Source organism: Dendrobates tinctorius, unplaced genomic scaffold, assembly GCF_039654945.1.
Source record: "Dendrobates tinctorius isolate UK_male_01 unplaced genomic scaffold, ASM3965494v1 ptg000043l, whole genome shotgun sequence".
In the NCBI taxonomy this organism is placed as follows: Eukaryota; Metazoa; Chordata; class Amphibia; order Anura; family Dendrobatidae; genus Dendrobates; species Dendrobates tinctorius.
In genome coordinates, this window is record NW_027361711.1 from 8,803,357 (window position 1) to 8,821,247 (window position 17,891).

The following is a 17,891-nucleotide window of genomic DNA, read 5'->3' on the forward strand; positions in this document are numbered from 1 at the left end:
TCTCCTGAGTTAAAGGTGCTTGCTGGTTTACCAAGCTTGACCTCAGGGGGCATATAATCTTATTCGCATTAAGCATGGGGATGAATGGAAGACGGCGTTTAATACTACGGAGGGACATTTTGAGTACCTGGTGATGCCTTTTGGGCTCACTAATGCCCCTTCTGTCTTCCAGTGCTTCATGAACGATATTTTCCGAGATTTTGTCGATAAATTTTTGATTATCTATCTGGATGATATTTTGACCTTCTCCAAGGATTGGGATTCTCATGTGGAACATATTCGGACTGTGTTCCGGATCTTGAGGGAGAATTCCCTGTATGTCAAAGGATCTAAATGCCTTTTTGGAGTACAGAGGATTTCTTTTTTGGGATTTATTTTGTCCCCATCAACTATTGAAATGGACCTGGCCAAGGTACAGGCCATTTACGATTGGGTTCAGCCCACTTCTTTGAAGGCCCTCCAGAGGTTTTTGGGTTTTGCTAATTTTTATCGGAAATTTATAGCAAAATTTTCTAGTATTGCCAAGCCATTGACTGATTTGACTAAGAAGGGTGCTGATGTGTTAAATTGGTCTCCGGAGGCTGTTTCTTCCTTTCAGGAGCTGAAGCAAAGATTCACCTCCGCCCCGGTTTTGCGGCAACCTGATGTCTCACTTCCGTTCCAGGTAGAGGTGGATGCTTCTGAGATTGGTGCAGGAGCTGTTTTGTCCCAAAAGGATCCTGTAACATCTAAAATGAATCCCTGTGCTTTCTTTTCCCGAAAGTTCTCTCCATCTGAACGTAACTATGATGTGGGGAATCGGGAACTGTTAGCCATGAAATGGGCATTTGAGGAGTGGAGACATTGGTTGGAGGGAGCTAAGCATCAAGTCATGGTCCTCACTGACCACAAGAATTTGATTTACCTAGAGTCGGCTAAGCGCTTGAACCCTAGACAGGCTAGGTGGGCCTTGTTTTTTACACGTTTTGATTTTGTGGTTTCTTTTCTTCCTGGAACTAAGAATGTCAAGGCAGACGCCCTCTCTAGGAGCTTCTTTGCTGATTCTCCTGTGGTGACCAAGCCTGCTACCATCTTAGGCGAAGGGGTAGTTCTTTCTGCCATCTCGCCCGATTTGAGACGTGCTCTGGAAGAGTTCCAGGAGGACAAACCTGAGCCTGAGTTCATTGCTCTGCTTTGGCTGGTCATCCAGGTATTTTTGGTACTAGAGATCTGGTGAGTCGGTCTTTTTGGTGGCCCTCCTTGTCTCGTGATGTCAGGAATTTTGTGCAGTCCTGTGGGACGTGCTCCCGGTCTAAATCGTGTTCTCGCTCTAGTGGGTTGTTGATGCCTTTGCCTGTCCCCAAGAGGCCATGGACCCATATTTCAATGGATTTCATCTCTGATATGCCTGTCTCTCAAAGGATGACTGTTATTTGGGTGATTTGTGATAAGTTCTCTAAGATGGTTCATCTTGTACCACTCCCTAAGTTGCCGTCTTCCTCTGAATTGGTGCCCTTGTTTTTACAACAGGTGGTTCGCTTGCACGGGATTCCTGAGAACATTGTATCTAACAGAGGAGTCCAGTTTGTGTCTAGATTTTGGAGAACTTTCTGTTCCAAGCTGGGAATTCAGTTGTCCTTCTCCTCTACTTTTCACCCTCAGACCAATGGGCAGACAGAGAGAACAAACCAGACCTTGGAGTCATATTTGAGATGTTTTATTTCTGCTGATCAGGATGATTGGGTTTCATTTTTGCCCTTGGCCGAATTTGCTTTAAATAATAGAGCTAGTTCTGCCACTTTGATGTCACCTTTTTTTTGTAACTTTTGGTTTCATCCTCGATTTTCTTCAGGGCAGATGGAGCCCTCTGCCTGCCCAGGTGTTGACACTGTGGTGGAGAGAATGCACCAGATCTGGGACCAAGTGGTGGATAAGTTATCTCTCTCCCAGGAAAAGGCCCAGCGGTTTTCCAACCGACATAGGACCATTGGTCCCCAGTTTAAGGTTGGTGATATGGTGTGGTTATCATCAAAAAATATTGCTATGAAGGTGGCTTCTCCTAAGTTTAAGCCTAGATTTATTGGACCTTACAAGATTTTGGAGATTATTAATCCGGTCTCTTTTCGTTTGGCTCTTCCTGTCACATTTAAAATCCATAATGTGTTCCATAAATCTTTGTTGAAGAGGTCTGTTGAACCTGTTGTTCCGGGGGTTGCACCTCCAGACCCTGTATTGGTTGAAGGTAACATGGAATATGAGGTAGAGAAAGTACTGGATTCCCATCTGGCTAGACGGAGATTCCAGTATTTGGTTAAGTGGAAGGGTTATGGTCAGGAGGATAACTCCTGGGTCTCTGCCTCTGATATTCATGCCAAAAGATTGGTGCGTGCCTTTCATCGGGCTCACCCTGATTGCCCTGGTGGCGTGGTTGAGGGTTCGGTGACCCCTCCTCAAGGGGGAGGCACTGTTGTGAGTTCATTTTCCCCTTCACTACTGAGGCCCGAGGAACTCCCTCTTCTGGTGAAGAAAGGTAGTGAGCCTGATTGTCAAACACCTGGGGCTGATGTTGATGACTGGCTGAGTGGAGTTAATGACTGGATATAAGGCTGCCGACGCCCTTCTGGCCTGCGGGTGATTTCTCTGTGGACTTCTAGGAAACCAGTCTGATTCCTGCTCATCTAAAGCTAAGATTTCTGCTTTGCTTTTTTGCATTAGTGTTTTGTTTTCCTTGCTTTTCTGGATTCTGCCATTCCCTGCTGGGGTGAGCTGAATCTCCTTTTTGCTGTTGCTCTGTCTTCAGAATATTCCTGAGTACTGACATAGCCTTTTTTGAAGCCTAGCGTCTTCAGGGCCTTTTTTACTGTCAGTTTGCTGGCTCTTATTTTCATAGGGTTTTTCACGGATTGCAGACAGCAGACTTCCTGTCCTTTCCTATCTAAGCTAGCTCGGGCCCCATCTTTGCTCAGTCTATCTTTCTGTCTGTGTTTTGTTCTTTCTTCTTGCTTCACCGTCATTATATGTGGGGGGCTGCCTTTTGCTTTGGGGTCTGCTCTGGGGCAGTTTAGATTTCCCTTTCTGTCTTTAGGCTATGTAGTCCTCCGGCTGTGATCGAGGGGCCTAGGGCATCGTAGGAGCCCCCCACGACTACTGCTAGTTGTGTTGATAGGTTCAGGGGTCTGCAATCCGATAGCTGCCAACTTCTCTGGTTTTCTGGACTTAGCTAGCATTTCTATTTTTGCCTCCTACGGTGACTCAATCATAACAGGCTGGGTAGTGATCGAGGAGGCTGCCCAGACCCTCAGGTACTTTTTTTACTGATGCTCTAAGTTTTTGCTGAATGTCGAACTGGTAGTAGACAGCTGTCGTTTTATTTCTACAGCCTTGATGGACTGCGGTTCATCCCTTAACTTGAACAGTTCCAGTACCGTCTCCAGGGTCAAGATAGGGACAGTCAGGTTGGAGACCCCTCTGAAAATCGTGGCTATTGACTCTTCCCCTCTCACCCGTTCGGGGATTTGTTATGTTACCAACAATTTTATTTTACATGTGGGTTCCTCCCATATTGAGGAGATGAGATTTTTTTTTATGGACAATCTGCCCGAAGGGCTGGTATTGGGTATGCCGTGGCTCCAACGGCACAACCCAGTTATTGATTGGGAGAGAAGAGTAATCGTTAAGTGGGGTCCAAAATGTATTGACTGCTCTTATAAATCTGTGTTCTGTGCTTCACCCGCAAAACCTATCTCTGAGTCTTCTGTCTGTCTGGAGGGTACTCCGGAATACCTGAAGGAGTTTGAGGGCGTGTTCTCTGTCTCCGAAAGCGAGGCCAAGGTTTTACCCCCACATAGGCCATTCGACTGCACTATTGACCTGATCCCAGGGTCCAAATTACCCAAAACCCGTTTATTTAATTTGTCGGGACCTGAGCGTCTGGCTATGAAAGATTATATAACAGAAAGTCTCCGTAAGGGGCATATTAGACCATCAGTCTCTCCGATAGCAGCAGGATTTTTCTTTGTCAAAAAGAAAGATGGTGGCCTGCGCCCCTGCCTCGACTTCCGAGAACTCAACAAGATTACCGTCAAAAATGCATATCCCTTACCCTTGATCCCAGATTTGTGCAACCAACTTTCGGGGGCAAAATGGTTTTCCAAATAGGATCTCAGGGGGCTTATAATTTGATTAGAATCAAAGAGGGGGATGAATGGAAGACGGCTTTCCTCACTACTGAGGGGTTATTTGAGAACCTAGTGATGCCGTTTGGTCTCGCTAACGCACCAGCAGTTTTTCAGAACTTCATCAATGTGGTGTTTGCAGACATGATTGGCCGCTTTGTTGTTATTTACCTGGACGATATTTTGATCTACTCCACTGACAAACACTCTCATTTGGTACATGTGAAAACTGTTCTTCAGAGACTCAGGGAGAATCAATTGTTTGTCAAATTGGAAAAGTGTACATTTTTTGTCCAGGAGTTGACCTTTCTAGGACTTATTATTTCTCCACAGGGGTTTTGGATGGATCCCAAGAAGGTGCAGGCCATTGCAGAGTGGGTTCAACCCCAGGACCTAAAAGGGCTGCAGCGCTTCTTGGGATTCGCTAATTATCGAAAGTTTATCAAGGGCTTTTCACAAATAGTAAAGCCCCGCACCGACCTCACATGTAAAGGGGCCGATATCAAAAATTGGTCTCTCCTGGCTAAACAATCCTTTTTGGTTTTGAAGAATTGTTTTATGTCTGCTCCGATACTGGTGCAACCTGACCCATCCTTACCATTTGTTTTGGAAGTCTATGCTTCCGAGGTAGGGGTGGGGGCCATTTTGTCTCAAGGGCCAGCTACTTTGACTAATCTTAGACCTTGTGCATTTTTCTCCAAAAAATTCTCTCCGGCAGAGAGAAATTATGATGTTGGGAATAGAGAGCTCCTAGCAATTAAATTGGCATTTGAAGAATGGAGGCATTTTTTGGAATGGGCAGAGCATCCAATTACGGTTATCACGGATCACAAAAATCTAGAGTACATTAAATCAGTGAAAAGGTTGACTCCCAGACAGGCTCGGTGGTCACTTTTTTTTTTCTCGGTTCCAGTTTTCTATTACTTTCCGGCCTGGATTTAAGAACGTAAAGGCAGATGCTCTATCACAAAGTTTTGAACCATTGTCTGCCCCCAATCCACCAACTTCCATTCTTCAACCCGGGGTGGTTATAGCAGAGCTATCGTTGGAGTTGGAGCGGGAGATTGTGGGGGCTGAATCTTTAGCTCCAAGGTCCAAACCGGCTCATAGATTGTTTGTACCACAGCATTTACGTTCTGATCTCCTATGAGAATTTCACGACTCGAAGTTGGGGGCTCACCAAGGTATTGCAGCCACATGTGAGGCAGTGAAGAGACTTTTTTGGTGGCCATTAATGTCTGCAGAGATTAAGAATCATGTCACAGCCTGTGGAGTTTGCGCCCGTTCAAAGAGCTCTCATTGCCGGCCGGGGAATTGGTACCTTTGCCTATACCTAGAAGACCTTGGACTCATCTGTCCATGGACTTCATCACCAATCTCCCTCCATTCCGGGGTAACACGGTAGTTTGGGTAATTGTGGATAGATTTTCTAAAATGGCACACTTCGTACCCATGGCCAAGTTACCGTCAGCTGAGGTTCTTTCGAGACACTTTCTTTCCCAAATCGTTCGTCTCCATGGTGTACCTACGAATATTGTATCTGATAGGGGGACACAATTTGTGGCAAAATTCTGGCAGGCTTTTTGCAGGAAGTTGGGGATTTTTTTATCTTTTTCCTCAGCCTACCACCCGGAGAGCAATGGACAAACGTAGCACACCAATCAGTCATTGGAACAGATCCTCCGGTATTAGACTTCGACGTTGCAGGATGACTGGTGTGACGCGTTGCCGTTGGCTGAGTTCGCCTTTGACAACCGAATTAACCAATCCACGGGTAGGTCACTTTTTTTGTTAATTGTGGATTAAATCCTCATTTTGGTGAGTTTTCACGCCTAGATTCAAACTGTCCGGGGGCCGAGGATTCGGTCAGCAGAATGAGTGAGCTTTGGTCAAAAGTTCGAGCAAGCATTCGCAAAGCACAAGAAAGATACAAACACTTTGCTGATAGTAAAAGGGACCCGGGTCAGACTCTACATTGTGGGGACAAGGTATGGCTCTCGACCCGAAACATAAGTTTGAAACTGCCTTCCGCCAAGTTAGGTCCCAAATTCATTGGTCCCTATGTGATAACGGAAGTGATCAACCCGGTGGCTTATCGCTTGCTCCTCCCATCATCTTTGAAATTGCATAACGTGTTCCATAGATCCTTACTCAAACCTGTAGGTTTGGTTGTAGAGGAACCCTCATCGTTACCGCCTCCAGTATTGGTGGACGGTCACATGGAATTTGAAGTACAAAACATTGTGCAGTCGCGATGGGTTCGCGGTTCACTGCAGTATCTCGTCCATTGGAAGGGGTATGGTCCGGAGGATCGATCATGGCTACCGGCCAGTTTGGTGCACGCGGACCGCCTGGTCAGAGCGTACCATGCTCGATATCCGGAGAGGCCTGGGGGTCCTGAGGCCCCTCGATGAAGGAGGGGTACTGTCATGGTTTATTCAGAATGCTGGGCAGGCGGTGTAGGGGTTAATTGGTAGAGCCTCCTTCTGGGTCTGGGGAGGGTTTTTATAGCTTCAGGTGAGGACCCTCCCCTGTCGTTTATACTCCTAGTTTGAGTGTGCCTGACCCTGCTCCGTTTGTGCTCTCGCCTGTCCTGGTACGATTGTTTGGTGTATGATCTGGTTTGGCCTCGGTTTACGTCTCTTGGATTCTGATTTTGTACTTGGGTGTCCGTCCCGTGTATGACCCCCTGGCTTTGTCCTGACCTCCCTGTGATCGCTCCTCTGGTGCTTCTGCCTCCATCCCATTTGTGACCCTCTGCTACGCCTGACTATTCTCTGACTCACGATTCTGTACCTTGTTTGCCCGTATTGTGTTTGACCTCCGTTTTGCCTGACTCTGAGTTTTCTATCATCTCTACAAGCAGGACGCTACGCCCCGCCCCCTTGCTGTCACATGACCGTAGGTCCTGTGCCTGCTTGCTAAATTTTCAGCGTTCAGGTCCTGTGCATCTGTACTTTCCAGCTATTCCGGTCCCCGGGGCCCCTACAGTACGGGTGAGTCCCTGCTCAGCGGAGGCTGCATGCCGGCGCTGTCAGGAGCCTGATATAAATGATTGTGTTTCCACTAATGCTTTTGAACAATTTTGGCTAGGAAATTGGTGCTGTATGTTGAGCAGGGGGTACGTGTTTTATGAGGGGAGGGGGTGGAGGTGATCCTGATGAGACTAATATACTGGAGGTGCACTTGGACTGTACTCTGAAGTAAGAGGAGGAGGGTGACTCTCAGGGCAAGGAGTGGAAGAACAGAGCAGATGTCAATGAAGTTGTAGATCCCACATGGTGTGAACCCAGAGGCATGCAGCTGAGTGACTCAGTAGAGGAAATGGAGGAAGAGGAAGATGAGGAGGTTACATTGCAGCTTTCTGCACAGACAAAGAATGATGCAACCATGACAATCACTGCATCCTCTGCCACAACTCTGGCTGTAGCCAGCAGAGGTTGTGAGTCTGCAGTTCACAGGGGCAGCAAGTGTTGCCTTGCCTAGGTGCTTTTTGAGACTGCAAAGGATGACCCAACTAACATTATCTGAAAACTTTTCAAAAAACAACTCAGCAGAGGCAAACATTGCAATGATTTGACTACTACATGCATGAACCAGCACATACGTGATCAACATGAGTTCCTCTGGGAATATCACTGTGCAAAAATGCGAACGAGCAGGCCTCGCCAACAACCTGCCATCCCATCATCCACATCTGCTGCTTCCTCCTCCATCACCGTGGCAAGTGTTCACACACGTCTCTGGTCGCAGAACCTCCAAGTTGTTTACCCCATACAGTCAGAGTGAGTGTGAGCCCGTCAGCTGTTGCAGAAGTGGACATGCCTGCTAATTTTGTTTCGATGAGCAAACCACATCTTTCTCAATCTAACAAAACATCTCCACCTGCACTGCTCTCAGATTCCAGTCTCTCTCAGTACAGCAGCCACCCCTCAGTACCACTGTTGTGGTCACATAAAATAATGTTTCCTCCTACACATGCCAAAGCTAATAGCTTGAACTGCACCATCTCCAATCTGTTGGCCACAAAAATGCTGCATTTCTGCCTGGTGGACAAGGATAGTTTCCGAAAGCTGATAGCTGTCGCAGTCCCCCAGTACCAGTTTCCGAATCACCATTACTTCTCTAAGAAAGCTGCACCTGCGCTACACCAGCATGTCGCATACAACATCACTCGTTGCTTGACAAAATCTATGTCTGCCAGGGTGCATTTCATCACTGACACCTGAAAGAGCAAACATGGCCAGGGAAGTTATTTCTTGCTGACTGGGCACTGGGTGACTCTAGTGGCTGTGGGGGCAGGTGGTCAAAGGGCTGCTCCACAAATCCTCCACTGTATATAACACTTCCTCCACTGCTTCTGCCTCCTCCACCTTCTCTAGGGCATCCACCTGCACCCTCAACCTTCCCACCTCTGTACTGAGTAGCCCGGTCTCACTGCAATCAGGCAGAGTTTAAATTAAAATGCCTTGGAGATCACAGTCACACAGCTCAAGAGTTGTGGACAGCTATCCAGGCCAAGTTTGAGTAATGGCTATTTCCTCTGAACCTCGGACCATTGAAGGCCATGTGCGATAGCGGTGCAAACCTGGTGATGGCCCTATGCCGGAACAACCTCACACACATGCCTTCCATTGACTCACATCTTTTTTTATAATTCTTTATTTATTGAATTTTACTGCATAAAAACAGAACAATATAACAAATCCAACACATCAATAAAAGTTAGACCATCCATATTTTTACATATTGTGTGTATAAACAATACCATATAACTAAACACCTTTACACGGTATTAGAAGAAATAAAGAAAAGAGATGTAAAGAGAAGAAAAACTACTCAATAAAGAAATTTAATAAGAGAAGAGAGAAAGAAAAGAAAAAAAAAAGGATAAGAGAGGGTAACAGGGGGAGGGAAAAATACCACTGTTCAATGCTCGCTATCTTCTTTCTTTTGATACCACTGTTCATACATTTGTGGCGACCCCCAGGAGTACGGTCGACACACTGGCTTTGCCTTCCTCCAGGGGAGGGTAATGCCAGGCTTGGAGGCAATGATGGGACTCTCTCACAGTCAATCCATGTATACAACACAGTTTCACTCCTGACCAGCAGGGGGAGCTCTGACCCATGTTTGAGGGGAGGAGTGATCCCTGAGGGCCAGGAGGAAGTAGATTTAGTTAGTCTGCGGAGGGTGAAGTGTGCAGACGGGAGAATACGAAGCTGGAGGTTGAGCTGCACCAGGCGAGCTCCCTCAGCTTGAGAGCGCACAGGACTAGAGTCGGGTCTCCACGGTGGTACTGGTACTAACGGCCCTGCCACAGATACCCAAGGAGTAGGAGGCTGTAGATGCCCTGCTCCCACCAAAGACTTGAGGCACAACAGTGAAACGGATAGAGAGCCGGGGATTCAGAGAGTGAGAGGAGTCCCAGAGAGAGAGGTTACAGCTGTCTGCCATGCAAGAAGAGTTCTAGGAACATCTGACAGGAGGAACTTCAGAGTAACTAAGGACTGGAGTACTTCACACACACAGCACTATTAAGGAGACTGCACAGCCCATCTGTGAGAGAGAATTCCTGAGTTGCTTCCAGGCTAGCCTGCTCAATACCATCTGTAATCAGGATCCTGGACTTCAGTTACCAAGTAAAGGTACTGAAATTGCACCCCGCTGTGTTGTGTCTGCTTCCTAACCTGTCGGCACTACTACATCCCTGTGCCCATCACTTATACACTGCCCTGGGGTTACAACTTCACCTGTGGGGAGCTACACCATCTAAGCTGCAACACACCATCAGCCCCAGAGGATCTGCACGCAGCGTTGGCTAACATCTCACTTGCCAAATACCACGGGTGGCGTCACGAAATTTACATTACAAACAAACACCCCCGCCATTGATATTGGGGCCCAGGGCCACGGACCGGGTCACCGCTGCTGTGACACATCATCCCCCTGACACCGGCCCGGTACAAGGGTACCCCACTGCCCTGGGCGAGCCGCGGGCGACCCAAATTTTGGCGTCACAAACAGGATTATGGAGCCCGGTATCCCCGGGTCCGGTGTGCTATAAACTGTGTTAAAAAGACTGTGTGAAATTTGGTGCCAGTTGCCGCCATTGCTGCACTGCTTGGCACGCGCGGGAAGAAAAGGGGCAGGCCATCGTGGGCAGAGCCTGCCACAGAGCGCAAAGCACCGCGCGGGAAGAGGGAAGAGCGCGCGAGAGGAGGAGGAGCTGAGGCCTACAGCCCAGAGCATCGGGCCTGAGAAGCAGCCGCTGGTGAGCTCCTACAACCTCCCGGCCCTGGCTAACGTTCACTAGGGGGGGGAGAAGATGTCCGTGCCACAAGTCGATGCCGCGGCGAACGCCGCCGCCAACCCTGCGGTCCCGCCAGGAGATGCACTCGCCGCAGTGGTTCCCATTATGCTGCTGTCTATGCCCTACATACCGGGAGCGGCCTGGCTACCGCAGTACTCGGGTGAGTCACACACCCTGAGTGAGTTCAAAGAGAGACTGTGCAGCCTGTTTAAAGTTTACCCCCTGTCTGAAAGTCAGAAAGTAAATATCCTGATTGGACAGTTAACGGGTGCCGCGCTGAGATAAGTGAAAGCCTGGCAGGACACGGATAAAGAGACTGTTGCAAAGGTCCTGGCCAAGCTGAAGAGCACTTTTGACACCCGCACTGCTGCTGAGATTAAGATGAGGTTCTTTGGCTGCAAGCAGAAGGCACAGGACAGTATCAGAGACTACGCTCTTAACCTGCAGGAGGCGCTGCGAGCAGTTAGACAAGTGGATCCTGAAAGCGTAAAGGAAGAAGATAAACTGTTGAAGGAGCAGTTCATTGCAGGACTCCTGTCCAGTACCCACAGAGGACAGTTGCGCATAATAACCCTGCAAAACCCTGATCTGGACTTTGCTGAATTTAAGGACAGGGCTATCCGGGTACTGCAGGAGTCCACTGACAGTCGTCCAGCGCCCCCTAGACGCCCAGCGATCACCTATCATCAGGAAGCAGCATCTTTTCCTTCCATCCCTGTGGAAGTCGATGCACAGACTTTGGACAAGGACCCCACCGAGGAGCTGCGTCTACAGGTCCAGGAGTTAGCCAAGGGAATGGCTGCACTCACCAAGACCGTGCAGTCCCTGCAGATGTCCTCCAAAGACAAGATCCAGCTTGCTTCCTGTCCAGAGGATGTCCCGTGGCTCCGGAGGAGGAGAGCCCCGCCACTTCGAGAAAGGACCAACGATCGCTATGACCAAGACAGACGTCCCATCTGTCGTCGCTGTCAGAAGGCAGGTCATTTGCCAGGTACTGTCCTTTAAACGAGCAACCCCTGGGGCAGAGGGCCAACCCCCAGGAGTAGGATCCCCAGGCCCAAAGAACTGGAGAGCCATGTATGTGGGAGGGAGACCAATTCTTCCTGTGGTGATTGATGGTATCCCAATGAACGCTTTGCTGGACACTGGCTCCCAGGTGACCACTATGACGTATATTTTGTACAAGAGGTACTGGGCTGATTCTGAACTCACCTGTAGCCCAACTGATGAACTAACAGTAGTTGCTAGTAATGGTCATACCTTGCCACAGATTGGATGCAAGGAAATTACTGTTAAAGTGGGGTGGGTGGAGCTAAAATCACAAGGACTGATAATTGTTGATATTGATCGACGTGAATGTAATCCTATGCTGACTCTTGGTACAAATGTAATTTAAAACTGTCTGTCCGAGGTTATTGTCTTGTTGCAACAGGTGGCTGAGACTGCTGGTTCCAGAGAGCAAAGAGTCCTGCAGAAGGAGATCCGAGCCCTGATGCAAAGGCAACAAGTGGAACTCGCTGGTGGTGAGATTGGCAGCCTCAGAGTGAGTGATGCCTTCCCCATTGCAATACCCCCCAGATGTGAAATGTTGGTATGGTGCCGGGCAGCCATAGGTCTTAGAGGGAGAGATTACCAGGCATTGGTAGAACCAGTATACTCCGAGAGTAGGCCCACTGTCCTGACAGCCAGATGGGTGGTTGATGTAAAAAAAAGGGAGAGTACCTGTACATCTTCTGAATTGCGGGGAAGAGGAAGCCACAATACCTTGGTATGCCACAGTTGCTAAGCTGCTCACCGTTAACAACAACTCTTTGCAGGCAGCAGAGCCTTTGGTCTCATCCGATCAGGGGGAGGACAATGGTTCTGTGAAACAGCCGGATGAGTGGTGTCAGCAACTGCAGGTGGGAACTGACGCTACACCTTCATACCAGAGAAATGGGACACAAGAGTATGAGCGGGTATTCAGCAAACACCCACTAGATTTTGGGCAGGCAAAAGGGGTTCAACATCATATCCCCACTGGAGACCATCCACCCATAAAGGAGAGGTACAGACCTATACCACCAACACAGTACCAGTGTGCTAAGAGTATGTGGAGGGAGATGAAGGAGGCTGGGGTTATCAGAGACAGTTGTAGCCCCTGGGCAGCTCCCATTATGTTTCTAAAAAAAAGGATGGTACAATGAGAATGTGTGTAGATTACAGAAAAATTAATAGCATTACACATAAAGATGCCTACCCATTACCTAGGATTGAGGAATCCTTAGCTGCACTTAAAACTGCTAATTACTTTTCCACCTTGGATCTCACCAGTGGGTATTGGCAGGTTCCTGTGGCAGAGGCAGATAAAGAGAAAACTGCATTTGCCACTCCCATGGGTCTCTGTGAGTTCTATTATATGCCATTTGGGCTCTGTACTGCCCCAGGAACATTTCAACGGCTGATGGAGTGCTGCCTGGGACACATGAACTTCGAAACAGTCCTGTTGTACCTGAATGATGTCATTGTTTTCTCCAAGACCTATGAGGAGCATCTGGAACACCTGGCTGAAGTGTTTGAAGCTTTGTCCAATTTTGGCCTGAAAGTTAAGCCCTCCAAGTGTCACCTCCTGAAGCCCAAGGTACAATACCTCGGTCATGTGGTCAGTGCAGAAGGTGTGGCACCAGATTCTGACAAGATCACAGTCATCCGGGACTGGTCAAAGCCCAGCAACCTCCATGAGGTACGCCAATTACTTGGACTGGTAGGCTACTACCGGAGATTCATCAAAGGCTTTACTGAGATAGCTACCCTGATGCAAAACCTTCTGGTGGGGCAGTCCAAGAAAGGCAAGCAGAAGAATTCCACATTTGAATGGACTGAAGAATTGGAGAAGTCATTCACCAGATTGAAGATGGCCCTCACTGGTGATGAAGTTTTGGCCTACCCAGACTATGAGAAACCCTTTGTGCTGTACACAGATGCCAGCAATGTGGGACTAGGAGCGGTACTGTCTCAGGTACAGAATGGAAGAGAAAGAGTGATCTCCTACGCCAGCAGGAAGTTGCGTCCCACCGAAAGGAACCCTGATAACTACAGTTCTTTCAAGTTGGAGTTCCTTGCGATAGTCTGGGCTGTCACCGAAAGATTCAAGCATTACCTAGCCTCCGCCAAGTTTACAATCTTCACGGACAACAATCCGTTGACCCACTTGGACACTGCAAAGCTAGGTGCCCTGGAGCAGCGATGGATGGCTCGGTTGTCCAATTATGAGTTCACTATCAAGTACCGAGCGGGGCACAAGAATGCCAATGCTGATGAGCTGTCCAGGATGCCGAACCTACCAGATGCAGGAGAAGATTCTGAGGCTCTTGAAGAGATAGAGCTACCTCCCTTTCACAGGCCACTGGCGGCCCAACGTGCTCAAGGAGTGAGAGACAGACGGTCTGGCTTGAAGGAAGTCACCCTGAATCCTTTGCCCCACCATGACTGGGCAGAAACGCAAGATAGTGACCCAGCAGTCCGACTGGTGAAAGGGCTGTTGATACGAGCTGACTCACGTCCGGAGTCGGATGCTCCTGAAGAAACCCAGCAGCTGTGGAAGGAGAGAGGCCAGCTGTTTATCTATGAAGGGAAGCTGTGTCGGAGGAGTATCAATGCCCGCACACATGAGCTGGTCTGGTAGGTAACAGTCCCGAAGAGAGAGGCATCAATGGTCCTGGAAGCATACCACCAAGGAGCTGGACACTTCGGATGGAAGAAGGTGGAAGCATTGCTCCGAGAGAGGTTCTACTGGGCTGGTATGAGGAGAGCCATTGAGAGGTGGTGCCGGGAGTGTGGACGATGTAACCTGCGCAGAAGGGATCGAGACAACCAGAGAGCTCCCCTGCAACCAATCATCACCAAACAACCCCTCGAGTTGGTAGCCCTGGACCATGTGAAGCTGGTTCCAAGCCGGTCAGGCTACAGCTATGCTCTCACCATTGTGGACCACTACTCTAGATTCCTGATAGTGGTACCCGTCTAAGATCTCACTGCCAGAACAGCAGCCAGAGCAACACTTCTGTAGGCCGCATGGGTATCCTGAGAGAGTACTCACCGGTCAAGGTCCAGCTTTCGAGGCGGTAGTGGTCCATGAGTTCTGCAACTCGTATGGTTGTAAGAAGATCCGGACAACACCTTATCACCCACAGACCAATGGCATGTGCGAGAAGATGAACCAGGTAGTGATTGATCTGCTGAAGACGCTGCCCTTGGAGGAGAGGAATCTGTGGCCTGAGAAGTTGCCAGATCTGGTAGACCTCTACTATCATATCCCAGTGAACTCTACCAACTGTAATCCAGCGTACCTGATGAGAGCAAGGCCTGGTAAGCTGCCTATTGACTTGGACATGGGAGTCCTGACGCCTGAAGTAACATCACCAGATGCTGACTGGGACAAAGAGAGTCAATCAAAAAATAGTCATAATACCAAGTATACTGGCACTTCATAAACCATAAGAATACAGCAATTATCGGACTTATATACTAATATATGCCGAATTGAAGAGACCCAGAAATAATTAAAAAACAACGTTTTATTGAATATATTAAAAGTGTTAAAAAAGCAAAATAACCCAGTAGGAGGAATTATACGTCCAAGACGCAAGAAATTATGTCTAAGGTAATCCTGTAAATATTACTATCTCAGGCCAATAAACAGAAATTAGCAACTACGGTACAAACACCATATTAACTATATGCAAATTGCAAGTACACAATTGGTGCCAACACAATAATGGCTGTATTGCTAATTAAATATAAATCTGAACCTTAAATACCCATCTTATTAACTAACATCATCATGGATAAAAAATCCTAAATAAGATGAGGGATACAAATGGACAATTACCTCATATAAACAGGCGTCTGTGACAGTGCATGGCGTGACCTCCCCAACCCCAAAGCGCGTTTCGCAGTCGCTTCTTCCGGGGGCGTGTCAGAGGTGAGTGTGTCACGAGATTATATACCCCAAAGAACCAATAGGAAGCCGATAATTATAACAGGGAAGAAACTGTTCCTTCAGATGTGTATGGCGCGTGCGCCGGTCTGTGCAGCCTGAAGTAACGTCACTTCTGGTGACGCGCTCCTTGAGCCGAACACTAGTGCGCATGCGGCTCAATAATGGAGCGCTCCTGGAAGTGAAAGGCGCTACAGACCCTGCGCAAGCGCACTATCTTCAGGGATATGGATGTGAGATATAATATATATATAAATAAATAGTGCCGCTGTGATGATAAAGTGAAAATAATAATGGTGCATAATGATATATACCAATAACCTCAAATAACACCAAGATAACTATAAAGGAACAAAAATAATAGTGCGCACCCGAATAAATAAAGTGATACTAAATATAAAAAAATATAAATATTTAATATTGTGAGAATATAATAAAGTGCGAAATTCCATAATTCATATTATAAAAGGACATACAATCAATCATGAATGTATATTAATAAAGTGATAAGTGCATACAAAATATCCACCCTGTTCCAAACATGGTCAAAGGATTATTCTAATATAGATATAAAGAAATATATATCATAAAAATATTAAAATAATTTAATACACTCACCTCTGACACGCCCCCGGAAGAGGCGACTGCGAAACGCGCGTTGGGGTTGGGGAGGTCACGCCATGCACTGTCACAGACGCCTGTTTATATGAGGTAATTGTCCATTTGTATCCCTCATCTTATTTAGGATTTTTTATCCATGATGATGTTAGTTAATAAGATGGGTATTTAAGGTTCAGATTTATATTTAATTAGCAATACAGCCATTATTGTGTTGGCACCAATTGTGTATTTGCAATTTGCATATAGTTAATATGGTGTTTGTACCGTAGTTGCTAATTTCTGTTTATTGGCCTGAGATAGTAATATTTACAGGATTACCTTAGACATAATTTCTTGCGTCTTGGACGTATAATTCCTCCTACTGGGTTATTTTGCTTTTTTTAACACTTTTAATATATTCAATAAAACGTTGTTTTTTAATTATTTCTGGGTCTCTTCAGTTCGGCATATATTAGTATATAAGTCCGATAATTGTTGTATTCGTATGGTTTATGAAGTGCCAGTATACTTGGTATTAGGACTATTTTTTGATTGATTTATTGTTTTTCTGTTTTGGTAAACAGATTAGTCCACCTTTAATGGATTTAAAAGCCAAAGAAACCTTTTGGCGTACTAAAGCTTGGGATATTTTTAAGCAAAAAACTCAGGGTGTTTCGCAAGATGCCCCAAAAAATCACAAGGAACTCATGTATCGCTATAGAAATGTATTATATCGAAAAACAAAACTATCGTGGAACAGAAGTTCCTTGGAAAATTATTTGTCTACTAAAATTATACCTAGAGGATTGAGGATTCAATTATATCCCACGTATGAATTGGGGAATGAAGATATGGTAAATAAATGGATGAATGCAGCATCTATTTGTTCTTTCCAATTTATTCAAATTTTGGTGGATAAAAATACGGCTTCATTAAAAGAAATGGATGAGGAATTGGATAGCATTCATAAAAACTTACAAAAGGATATTCCTAAGGAAAACTTTGATATATGGCTTAAGGAACTTGAGACTGATTCTATGAAGTGGGATGAAGAAGTGAGCCTTAATAAATTGAAGAAATTTCAGCGGGATACTGCTGATTTTGAAATGAACAAAATATACAGATGGCAACAGAAAAAACAAATGCCACTAAGTCAAAGATCCAGAGATCCCTCTGAGACTTCTATATCAGGGGCTGAAAGTAGTGTCTCCTTAAGTGATAGTGAATCGTATAGAGATTTCTCTCTTAGAAGTGGAAATCAGAGAAAAAAGTTCCCGGATATGTTTAACAGATCACAGAGAGGAAGAAGAGGAAAGGATCACTTTAAGGTGGTTAATCTATCTGAACACATGCTTTCTGCAACCCAACTAGATGTCCTTGAAAAAGGCCTAACTTTTCCACCCTCTTCTAATATAGATCCGTTCACGGCCGTGAAAGATGTACATCTCTTTTCACGTAAATTGATTTTGAAGAAATTACATTTTAAAGCTCAAAGTAATGATGGTTTTGATACTAAAGAAGAAATTGATGCCCTAGAGATTTTGAGATCCCTTGAAGAAGAAAATATTGGGAAACAGGTAAGTACTATTCCCAACCACTTGTTTGATAAATCCAAAAAATTTCCTTCGTTAGGATTATGTCCGGCAATCGATGAATTTACTAAATTAGTAACTAATGACATTCAATCTCTGACTAGGATTAAAATGGGAAGGTCCAATCTCACTAAAATGGAGAAATTAGCATTGGATGAACTTAAATCTTGGGATGATGTCGTATATAAAGCGGCCGATAAAGGAGGTAATTTAGTCATCTGGCCGACTAATATGTACGAGAAACAGGCTAATGT